We start from the raw sequence: 12,763 nt of genomic DNA, 5'->3' as shown, positions 1-12,763 counted from the left end.
TTTTCTTTTGCACTTTCCTTTTTGTACATTGGACATTGGGACATTATTTTTATTTTTAAACCCTAAGGAATGGTAGTTAAATATTAAACTACACAGGGAAGGACAGATATTACGATATTGCCTCGGCCCTTCGGGTTCGTACACTAACATAGGAGTCAGTGGCCCGAGTCGACTTCAGCGGTTCATCCCCCGTATGGAATGAGAAGTAAGAATTCTAAGCACCTCAGCGGGTTACAGTCTTCCTTCATATGCATATATTTTGAGGAATTGAATACGGTTTTTAATTTCTAGTAAAAGGCAAGACCTGTCCATAAAAGATAAGGGTTTGGAAAACGTAACCTACGCAAACCTAAGATTTAAAATTTGGACTAGAAGGAGACCGATAGGGTAACGAGCTTAGTAGGAAAGTCGTTCAAAAAGACATATTGGTTGCTCTATTAAGCATATCTCAAAGTTCATGATGATTACTGTAAGTTGATCGAGCCTCCTTGTAACCCCGGGAAATGTTTTGCCAGTGAGGCATGGGTATCAAAGCTCCATTGAGATTCCCTTATCTCTAATTAACTTACTTTAATTCAGATTGATTCCAGAGAGGTTTGCTGAAATTGAAACAATTTTCCTTTCGAAAGAATAAAAGCTGGTCTAGAAACAATCTAAGGGAGCCATCATGCTTTTTGTTTTTTTAGAATCAATAGGCTTATTGTGGTGGAGTGTATGTTTGCATAGAACTTCCCTTCCTTTTAGGTTTTTTTTCTTTCTTTTTAGTTTTGTTTTTCTAGTGTATGCCCGAGGTTATTAGAGAGCGGGCTTGGAAAAGAGATACTCTAGGTCGTTTGATTAGTGAAAAACCTAGTAGTTGTTCTCGTGAAGGCGGGGAGCTCGAAGACTCTTCTTTTGAGAGCTCTGTTTTCAGAAATTTCAGCTTTGAAAAATTGAAACTTAGTGAAAGAAGTACTCATAGTCTTTTGTTTGTGCCAGAAATGGCAACTCTATTGAGTTGAACATTTTTAATATTAGTAACCTACCCTCTGAACTAAGTGACTCGAGCATAGAAGAGGTAAACATGATAGGAACATTAGTCGAGGAGGGATTACCAAACATTTTGTTAGAACATTAGAGAAATGCCTAGCCCACGTTGGGATTAATTTTCATGATGATAATGTGATTGATGAGGTGAATGCTTTGTTAGATTCATCCCCTTTGTTAGACACTAGAAATGGATGGAAACCTAAGTTCGAACCACTATCAGTTTCTAAGTCTACCCTAGTTCCTTCGTTAGAATAGCCTCATAAGTTGGACCTTAAACAACTACCAGACACCCTGAAGGATGTGTTTTTAGGCTCATCTGAAACTTTACCTGTGATTGTAGCATTTGACTGGATAATGACCAAGAAAATAGGCTAGTCACCGTACTTCAAAACAACAAGGAAGCTTTAGGGTGTACCATATCTGACATTAGGGGTATAAGTCCCAATGTTTGTATGGATCAAATATATTTAGAGAGTGACACAAACCCTTCCAGGGAGATGCAACGTCGACTGAACCCTAATATGAAAGAAGTAGTTTGAACCGAGGTTCTTAAGTTGTTAGATGTAGGCATTATCTACCCCATTTCAGACAGTAAGTGGGTCAGCCCCGTTCAGGTTGTTCCCAAGAAATCCGGTATTATTGTAGTCCAGAATGATAATAATAAATTAATTTCAACTCGAGTAACCACGGGTTGGCGTGTTTGTATTGATTATAGGAAATTGAACAAGGTCACTAGGAAGAACCACTTTCCCATTCCCTTCATCTATCAGATGCTAGAGAGATTAGATAGACATAGCCATTACTGCTTTTTAGATGGATACTCCGTCTATAATCATATCGTTATTTCCCCAGAAGACCAGGAAAAAACTACTTTTACCTATCCCTTTGGTACCTTTGCGTATAGACGCATGCCTTTCGGGCTATGTAATGCCCCTGTGACTTTTCAGCGCTGCATGATAAGCATATTTTATGATGCGATAGAAAGGTTTTTAGAGGTCTTTATGGATGATTTTTCAGTGTTTGGTTCGTCTTTTGATGAGTGCTTGCATCATTTGTCATTAGTGTTGACTAGGTATAAGAAAAAGAATTTAATGCTTAATTGGGAGAAATGTCATTTCGTAGTTCATTCAGGAATTGTTTTAGGGCATATCGTATCTTCTAAGGGCATAGAGGTAGATAAAGACAAAGTTGACCTTATTAAGGCTTCACAGGTCCCAAAAACCATAAGAGATATTAGGTCATTCTTAGGGCATGCAGGTTTTTATCATCGATTCATTAAGCATTTTATCTTGATTTCTAGACCTCTTTGCATTTGCTTGCAAAAGATGTTAAGTTTGTCTTTGATGGTGGGTGTTTAGAGGTTTTTAAAAAGCTTAAGACTTTACTCACTACCTCCCCTATAGTTCAGGCACCCAACGGGAACCTACCCTTTGAGATCGTGTGTGATGCTTCGGATTATGTTATTGGTGTTGTGTTAGGTCAGAGAGAAAACAAATTACTAGTAAAACTATGAATGATGCCCAATTGAACTATACCACTACAGAGAAGGAACTGCTAGCCATTGTGTTTGCCTTAGAAAAGTTTAAACCTTATCTCTTAGGTTCTAAGTTCGTAATATTCACTGATCATGCAGCTTTGAAGTGTCTTCTTTCCAAGAACGATACAAAACCTAGATTGATTAGATGGATCCTATTGTTACAAGAATTTTCCTTAGACATTAGAGACATAAAACGTGCAGAAAATATAGTAGCAGACCACTTGTAGGCTTATTGTGGATACCCCTGATGATTCTCCTCCTATTAGGGATAGCTTTCCTGATGAACAACTGTTTGCTGTTTCCTGATTACCTTGATACGCAAATATAGTGAACTATCTTGTTACTGGCCGAATTCCCTAACAATGGGGTAAACAAGATTTTTCTAGGTTTTTAGCCGAGGTTATGCACTTCTTTTGGGATGATCCTTATCTGTTTAAGTATTTTCCAGACCAGATCAGTAGGAGATGTATAACCGAGAGTGATCAGTCCAATATTATTTCCTTTTGTCATAATCATGCTTGTGGGGGTCACTTTAGTGCTAAGAAGACTTCTGGTAAGATATTGCAGTGTGGATTCTATTGGTCTTCGTTGTTTAAAGACTCCCACAGTTATTGTATTACTTGTGAGCATTGCCAGAAATTAGGAACCATTTCCCGTAGGAACATGATGCCCTTGAACCCTATTTTAGTTGTTGAGGTCTTTGATGTGTGGGGTATTGACTTTAAATGTCCATTTCCTAATTATTTTGGTAGCCTATGTCGCTGTAGACTATGTCTCTAAGTGTATTGAGGCGGTTGCGTTTAAAACCAATGACCACAGGGTTGTGATTGAGTTCTTGAAAGATAATATACTTACACGTTACACCGCGAGCTATAATTAGTGATGGAGGGTCGCACTTTTTTAATGGACCTTTTAGGCTTTTGATGAAGAAATATGGTATTAATCATAAGGTATCTACCCCGTATTATCCACAGACTAGTGGTCAAGTAGAGGTTTCCAATAGAGAGATAAAATGTATGTTAGAGAAAACAGTTAATCCTATCGGAAAGACTGGTCGTCTAGGCTTACTGATGCATTATGGGCTTACCGTACTGCGTTTAAAACCCTCATTGGAATGTCACCTTATCGACTTGTGTATGGAAAAGCATGACACTTACCTGTTGAGTTAGAACATAGAGCATATTGGGCTGTTAAGCAGCTAAACATTTCACGTGACAAGGTAGGAACCCGTAGGAAACTCTACCTCAATGAGCTGGAATAAATTCGTAGAGATGCATACAAAAGTGCTAAGGAGTATAAGAACAAAATGAAACTTGTGCATGATAAAAATATTTCAAGAAAGTCATTTTCTCCAGGTCAAAAAGTTCTTCTGTATGATACCCGCTTGCATCTCTTCCCTTGGGAAGTTACGTTCTCGGTGGACAGGTCACTTTATTGTTCGCAATGTCTTCCCTCATGGAGCTGTTGAGATCGAGACACCGGATGGTAGTTGTTGATACATAAAAAATAGTTCCCCTTAACCAGGTTAGGGTGCCCCAAAGAGGGGAAAGGCCACACATAGAACACGGGGATTTGGGGACTAAGGCCCAAGTCCACCAAAGAAGTATACATGAGTTGGAAGGGACAATGAAGGAATTAACAAGGAAGAAGGAAGTTATATTAGAGAAGGGATGACATTAGTAGTAATTAAGGAGGTTTAGGACACATGTCAAGATGTCATAAAAACAAGGGGCTTTTGGAAAGTCTATAAAAGAAATGACAGGGTACAATGGAAAAACAACTCTCTCTCTCATACTATTCTAAGAAAAGTGAGGTCATCTTGGTACGCTAGGACGGGTAGAACCCAACGAGAATTCCGGTATTAACATTTGGCGACCACACCCGGAGGCTCGTGCCTGGTCCACCATGATACAACCAAATAACATTAATCCTGACGCGGCAGGAAATCAATCATCTATCCTCCCTGTTGACCTCAACGAAGTCATCATAGAGGAAGAGGATAGCAAGGAGGAAACACCACATCAGAGCACAAACAAGCAATCTGAAGACGCTCACCAACATACCACGCGCAAGGAAGATGTACAAATGATTCGACATTCAAAACATGTGACCCCGGGCACACAAAGTATTCAAAAATAATTAGAAGAGCGATTGAAAAAGAGGCAGGCATTGGAAGAATGGATAACACAAGCTGTGATTGCAGGCCAAAGCACCCCTAGGGAAGCAACCGAAGTAGAAAAACATCAGAATACCAAGGCTGTGGTAATCACACAAGAGGAAATGGCGGAGTACCTGGAGCATAGGTATCATATCACGAAACAAGATAACCACCAGCAAACAAACAACCCATATCCTTTAAGTATCCGGGAATATCAGTTTCCCGAGGGATATGTTTCTCCCAAGTTTAAGACTTACGATAGAAAGGAAAATGTGCGACAACATATCAACCGTTTCCTCTCGACCATGAACGATAGAATCTCCGACGAGAAACTGTGTTTGAGGAAATTCCCCAAATCACTGGCAGGAACAACCTTTACTTGGTACGATAACTTAAAGGAAGAAAGCATAGATTCTTGGCCCATTATGTACTCGATGTTTATGGGAAAATTCTATTCAGCCAAGCGGAAAGTTACGTCCATAGACCTGAGCAGAAGCGGACAAAGGACAGGTGAAGAAATAGGTATATATATAGCAAGGTTCCGACGGATGACACTGGACTATCATGAAGACATTAGTGAAGAAGCACTCGTGGAAATATGTGTACGAGGAATGATTCAGTCCTGCAAAGGGAGTCTGATCAACTTTAGATTTCAAACCTTTGTCGAACTGGAGGAAGCTGCTGAAAGAATCGCTGACTGCGTAAGAGAGTCACCCACAGATGTTAGATGGTCTCATACTGTAATTACCACATCCATAATCCCCTACAAGTCTAATAACAAAGAGGGAAGCGGAAGCCAACAACAAGGAGGGGACCTCACCCAAATGAAAAACAGATGGATTAGAAGGGATTAAAGATCATCCCCTCCTCTATTACCATATGAAAGAGAACAGACTGTTCGGCTCCTAAAGCAATGGGTAGCCGAGGGTGAGGTTCAGTTTCCGCCGACGGTGGTGGATGTCAATAAAATGAATAAAGACGCTGCAAGGTATTTCCACTATCATAGGAGAATGGGACATCCGACAGTGGAATGTCTCGCGATAAGAAGCATATTTGAAAGAAAACGCGAGTCTGGAGGGTTCGAGGCCGCAAGAAAAATGATCAAGCGAGACCCTTTCCCGCGTCACTAAGAATGGAGGAAACCAATGAGCTAAATATAAAAGCGCGATAGCAAACGACGGGTAAAAAAATAAATAATACAATAATAATAATAATTTTTAATGTGTTTCCCTTATAAGCAATTGCAAAAAAAATCTCTCTAAGTTGACAAAAGGAAAGGTCGCTGGAAAACCAATGGCTCCCGATCGACTAAAAAAAGGTCGCGCAACATTAATGACGTCCGATCGACTGACAAAAGGTTGCAGAACGTTAATGACGTCAGATCGACTGGCAAAAGGTTACGGAACGTTGATGACGTCCGATCGACTGACAAAAGTTTGCAGGAAAGCCAATGGCGCCCGATCGACTGACAAAAGGTCGCGGAACGTTAATGACGTCTGATCGAATGACAAAAGGTCCCGGAACGTTAATGACGTCCGAACGACTGACAAAAGGTTACGGGAAAGCCAATAGCACCCCAGCGATTAACGAAAGATTGTGGAACGTCAATGACGTTTGATCGATTTATTAAAGTTGTGGGAACACCAATGGCACCCGATCGACTGCAAAATTTACTAAAACACGAGGCAGATAGCGCCCAATTGACTGAACTTGCAGGAACGCTAACGACGTCCGATTGATTGATGAAAGATAGTAGGAACGCCAATCAAACATGTTCAACTGACAAATAATGACGCGGCTAGTGGACTAAGAAGGAGGAAAAAGAGTAAGCACATTCATATCGTGCCCTGCCCACCCACACCGCAAGATGATCCATGAAATCAGGGGGGGAGTAGGTGCGTTCAACACATACACCTAGCCCTCCCAGTCTCCTTTGGAGGAAAAACAAAGGGGGAATATGCGCATTTAATACACATACACCTCGCCCTCCCAGTCCCCTTTTTTGAGGAAAAACAAAGGGGGAATAGGCGCATCCAATACACACGCACCACCCTCCCAACTACCATCGAAGAGAAATACACCATATAGAATAGATACCCGAGTACAAGGCCAAAGTCATCCGTCACTCATTCATTTGATAAGTAACCGCGACGCCTGCACCTACGGACCTCACCATTAGGAGAGCGCCCTCACGCTGACCAAAAACAGTAGAAAAGGCATAATCGACCTCACCAGCCAACTCAGCGAACCTCTTTATCTCGTTGAGAATATTTGATTTGCGAGCAGCAGCTAGCGTTCCCTCTTGATCATGATAAACTGTGCGCGTCTTGCCCACGAGCGATACCCAATAAACCGACAACATCTACCTACCTCCTCAGAAGAAGCAAGCACCTTAATTCACCAGGAATATCAAAGGAGCGAATAACGCGGAAACCTCTACAAGGGCTAAAGCACACCCGTGCAAGTAAGGAAAAACCCGCTGAAAAATAGACAGACGACAACCGGTTATGGCTCGAAACTCCCAAAACAATAAACAACATAACAGAAAGGAAGCATGCACAATCATAAGATTCAACCACCATCAACTTAAACAAACATCATAAGTCAATCAAAAAAAGGGAGAGAAAGAAAAGAGAGAGGATAATACAACAACAACTCGGCTCAAACTAGGTTGGCCGAAAAAGATGAAACTGTTTATAAAAAAAACAGAGGAAGAGGAAGTGCATCAGATTGATTTAAGGGAGGACAGCTCCTGCTTTGCCTGTTCGAGTGCATCGCGGGCACTCTTCTCTGTAGCTCCGCACGGAGTAACTCATCGCTCGCCGCTCCCACCTGGATAAGAAGCTGGTCCAGCGCCTCTTTCCTCTTCTTGGTTATACCAGAACACTTCTCCAATTCTCCCTCGAGCTTGGTTACCTGAGTGGTAAGTTGAACGCGGGGTTCTTTACGATTCTTCACCTGCACTAACAACGCCTCCAGCTAACCTATCGGAAAATTCAAGTTGGTGGCCGCACGCACGGACGCTTCCCAGCCACTAATCGTTGCGGCAGGAATGAGACCATATCCCATCTTAGTAAGCTCGTCGGCGACTCCCAACAGATTCTTGGTAATGTAGCACAACATCCTCATATCCAATGGCCCGACCCTGACCATATGGCCACCAGTGCGCTCGCCAATATCTTTGTACGCAGCGGAAAAAATGGACGGAACCAGAACACATAAACCAGAGTATGGGTGGTAGGGTCGACCCCAGCCGCAGCGGCCTCCACCACCATTGAGAATTGAATCTCCACACCTGTATCCGCGTGAGGAACTTCCGCTTGGACATCGGGTGGCTGCACGCTAGCCTGAAATCCACCGCCATATTTACGAGGGCGCTTGGAGCCAATATCACTGCTGACGACTACGCGTCGTCCGACATCAATTTCAGGTTCCTCGGGTTTGCTCCCTCAATTCCGATTACTACCCATAGTCTGATAATAAAGCCAGATATTAATAAATACATGGGTTCATAAAAAATAAAAATAAAAAGAAGAAGAAGAGAACAAAGTAAAAATCTTTAGCCTTTTCCTCTAACCTTGGACGCGACTCGATGTTGGGCGGTATCAATATCTTTGTCGTGAGACGCTGAAGAGCCAGATGACGAGCTTGAACCGCTAGATGTGCCTGAAAATCCAAAAAGTGAGAAAAATAATGAGTAAGATTCGATGATTTATAGCAAAATAAGGAAAGGAAATAAGGAGAAATATTCATGGACGCAGGACAGAGTAATTTGGTCACCTTGGAAACCACCAGTAGGAAACGCCACGTGGTATGAGGACCCACCAACCACTGATCGGTTAGATCCAGATGGGCTCATTGACTCCAAACAGCATTAGGAGACACATGGATCTCACCTCGAGCACGAACAGTCAGTGCCCGAGGAGGGAAAACAGATAAGACGTGACGAAACCCATCCACCACCCTCGGACAAGCTGATCCCAAGTTCTGCAATTGATCAGCAAAAGAAGGAGCGGGATTTCTAACAATGTCCTGAGGAGGATGCGACGCGCTCCTGTGCAAAGGATGCCCATATTGTAAAGAGGAAACATTAGCAGAAGAAAAAGAGCGAATAAGAGGATCTAAAAATTTGGCCGCTTCACGCTTGGCCTTCTTGGCAAGAGTCTTCTCGGTCCATTCATGCTCATGCATGTTCAAGTACACTTTTATCATATATGAAGGGGACTTCCACCACACGCGAGTAGAAAGCGGCGCATCCTGGGAACATGGTCGAGCCGATGGCCCATCAACGCCTGAGTCGGTTTCAAAAAAAAAAAAAAAACAGAGAGAGAGAGAGAGAGAGAGGGAGAGGAGGGAGAGAGAGAAAATAAAACTACACGCTAAGTAAGAACGGAACGAACCATCAAACTACACGCTAAGTTGTCTAGATTCAATTAAAATCTTAAACTTTTACCATCTACAACAGAACAAGATACAAGATTCTTGCATATGCCCGGAACATGAAAACTTCATTCAATGTGAGAATATTATAGATATGAGCTTCTGATCGACCTTTCCCTTTAATGCAACCTCTGTCGCAGATGAGTTACTCATATAGAGATTCTAGACATCCCATATCCTCTGATAGGAGGTGAACAGGTCTCTGTTTCAACAAATATGCTTGGTGTCTCCAGAGTCCACCCACCAGTATCTCATATTGGTTATTAAAACTACTTCCGACATCATTCCTCTAAACTCGTTCTAGTTTTTTTCAACTAAATTATCATTAGATTCTACTTATTAAGGTTTTTACGTTGTCTACAATTTACTGCCTTATGGCCAGGATTTTACAAACATAAAAATCACCTTTAATCAAAGTAATGCTAGATTCAGGTTTACGAAACATAACTTTATTAAGAAGACTACGCTTAAAGTTGCGTTTATACTTGCGCCTGTTAGCCATGTCCCTTTCCAGTTTCATGTCACGATCTTTGTTTATACTATGACTAGGGAGACGGTAATTTCCAATTACCTAAACCACCAAATCTCACAAACCTTAGTTCTGAATGGGAAAATAAAATATGAGTTTTGAATATAACATCTAGGTATACAAACTTCTTTTGAATCACCATTTCAAAAAACTCATGGTTACCCTATAAAAACAAATTTAGTGAACAACAAATTTCTGCTTGTCAGAATTTTTCAGGAACGTTTCTATGTTTTGTAAAATTTCAAAACAGTACTTTTACAACTCCAAAAATTCTGAAAATTTGTTTGGTCAACTATCATGATGTCTTCTACATCATGTCAAAAGGGTTCAACGAAATTCCTTTTAGTTTAAGAGATAAACTCGAAACTCTACAGCTGACCCAAAATTGGTTTTTTGTTTTTCACTCTAAAATTAACATCCATGATTATTAGAAATTCTAATGTCTTAATATTGTTGGGTGCAATAATCAAAATAAGGAAAAAATGAAATAAGCAAAAGTTATTGATACTTCGCTCCTCTATAATGGAAGTGATCGATTCGAAGAAACGGACGAGCTCCCCAGATCTCCTCCACAGCAACAAGGCAAAACTTTGGAAAACAGAGTGAGTCACGTGTTCAACACGCTGCCCTTAAGACATTAGCGCCCGGATACACTCAATAGTGATGCAATAGCCCTCACAGGGCGGATATCTCCAGGATAAAACACCCTACTACACCTACTACTAGCATATGTAGTAGATGCTCAACTTGAGCTTGGGGGTCTCTCTTAAAAATAGAGAATCCCCTTTCCAATTGTTTTTATAAAAGTAGTGAATTTGTTTATATAATTGACAAATACAATTTAAGAAGAGGAACTCCTCGATGTGGGACTAAAAATCTTATATAGTCTCTTAAAACAACTAAAAAGTGGAAACTCCACGGTGTGGGACTAATAATTTTTTCATTCACAAAAGAAAACAATAAATTATAATTTTTATTAAAGCTTTAAAAATAATATTTTGTTAATCGTCTTCCAACAGTATTTCGTTAAGAAACTTTCGTGCATTTGAGAATCTGAAACGTTATGGAAGAAGATGGGAAAGAAAACAAATGAGAAAAGTAAAGTCTATGTGGAGAAGGAATTAATTAGGACAGAATAAATTAACCGTTCGATCAATTATCAAAATTTAAAGATAACTTTAAATAAAAGAGGTTGTATAACAAAACTTACCCAAAGAAAAATTTAAGAGAAAAATAACTTTAGTTCCAGTCAAATTAAGATTGTTCACTCTCATCCGACCCTAGTTCGACTTGTTCCTTGTATTAAACCCCGACAGAACACTCTTCATCTTCACTTTCTAATCTTAGAAAAAAAAGTATGGGTCTAGTTTCTACAACAGTTGAGAAACCAATCTTCAAATATGTTCATTGAGATCTAAAAATCAGGAAACGAGAGAGAACCGGGAAGATAAATATGATAATTTCCCAATTTTTCTTTGTTCTCTCTGTCATGGTTGGAATGTATAAAGAAAGATGAACTAATGCACGATCTAATGAGTAGTGTTGTGGGATTCACTGCGGCCATCGATTTAGCTTTCTCAAGGATGAATCCGGACCGCTCTTTAACTTGCCTAAGTTGTCCAAACTATGCTTTGTAAGGGAGATTTGTGTTTAGGAGCTTATTCTATGAGCTTTTAGCATTCTTTTGTTGCTATTTTTTGCCCCTTTGGTTTATAGGGGTGGCGAGGCCTTGAGCCTCCCATTTTGTAATTCTTGTAATTACGTTTTTTTGCTTCAATAAACCATTTTGAAATAGCAAAAAAAAAAGAGTTTTTCGGAAAATACAAAGGCGGCGTTACATGATTTGTATCCACAAAAATGAGGCAAAATATTTTTTGGATCATTTTAAAAGATACTGTTCCATTTATTGTAATACACCATCATTTCTCTAATTCTAAATTGAATTGAAGGTCTCATTCGCAAAAGTGAGTTTTTATCAAAATTCAAAGGCGACGGTACACGCTTTGTATCCACAAAAATGAGGCAAATATTTTTTCGATCATTTTATAAGATACTGTTCCATTGATTGTAATCTTTATAACAAGCCATCATTTCTATAGTTTTGACTTGAATTGAAGGTCTCATCCGAAAAAGTGAGATTCTACCAAAATTCAATGGCAGCAGTACATGCTTTGTATCCGCAAAAATGAGGCAAAATATTTTTTGGCCCATTTTATGAGATATCGTTCCATTAATTGTAAGCTTTGTAACAAGCCATCATTTCTCTAGTTCTGAATTGAATTGATGGTCTTATTATCAAAATCGAGGTTTCCTCAAAATACAAAGGCCGCGTTACACGATTTGTATCCGCAAAAACGAGACATAATATTTTTTGGATCATTTTATAAGATACTGTTCCATTGAATAACTTTTTAACAAGCCATCATTTCTCTAGTTTTGACTAGAATTGAAGGTCTCATTTACAAAAGTGAGTTTCTACCAAAATTCAAAGGCGGCAGTACACACTTTGTATCCGTAAAAATGAGGTTAAATATTTTTTGGGCCATTTTATGAGATATTGTTCCATTAATTGTAAGCATTGTAACAAGCCATCATTTCTCTATTCTGAACTGAATTGATGGTCTCATTATCAAAATTGAGTTTTTCTCAAAATACAAAGGAGGCGTTACAGAATTGTATCCACAAAAATGAGGCAAAATATTTTTTGGATCATTTTATAAGATACTGTTCCATTGATTGTAACCTTTGTAACAAGCCATCATTTCTATAATTCTAACTTGAATTGAAGGTCTCATTTGCAAAAGTGAGTTTCTACTAAAATTCAAAGACGACGGTACACGCTTTGTATCTGCAAAATGAGGTAAAATATTTTTTGGATCATTTTATAAGATATTCTTCCATTGATTGTAATCTTTGTAACAAGAAATCATTCCTCTAGTTTTAATTTGAATTGAAGGTATCATTCGCAAAAGTGATTTTTTACCAAAATTCAAATGCGACGGTACACGCTTTGTATCCGCAAAAATGAGGCAAAATATTTTTTGGATCATTTTATAAGATATTCTTCCAT

The sequence above is a fragment of the Papaver somniferum genome, unplaced genomic scaffold, assembly GCF_003573695.1.
Source record: "Papaver somniferum cultivar HN1 unplaced genomic scaffold, ASM357369v1 unplaced-scaffold_133, whole genome shotgun sequence".
In the NCBI taxonomy this organism is placed as follows: Eukaryota; Viridiplantae; Streptophyta; class Magnoliopsida; order Ranunculales; family Papaveraceae; genus Papaver; species Papaver somniferum.
The sequence above is the reverse complement of the archived record's forward strand: the minus strand, read 5'-3'. Positions refer to the sequence as shown.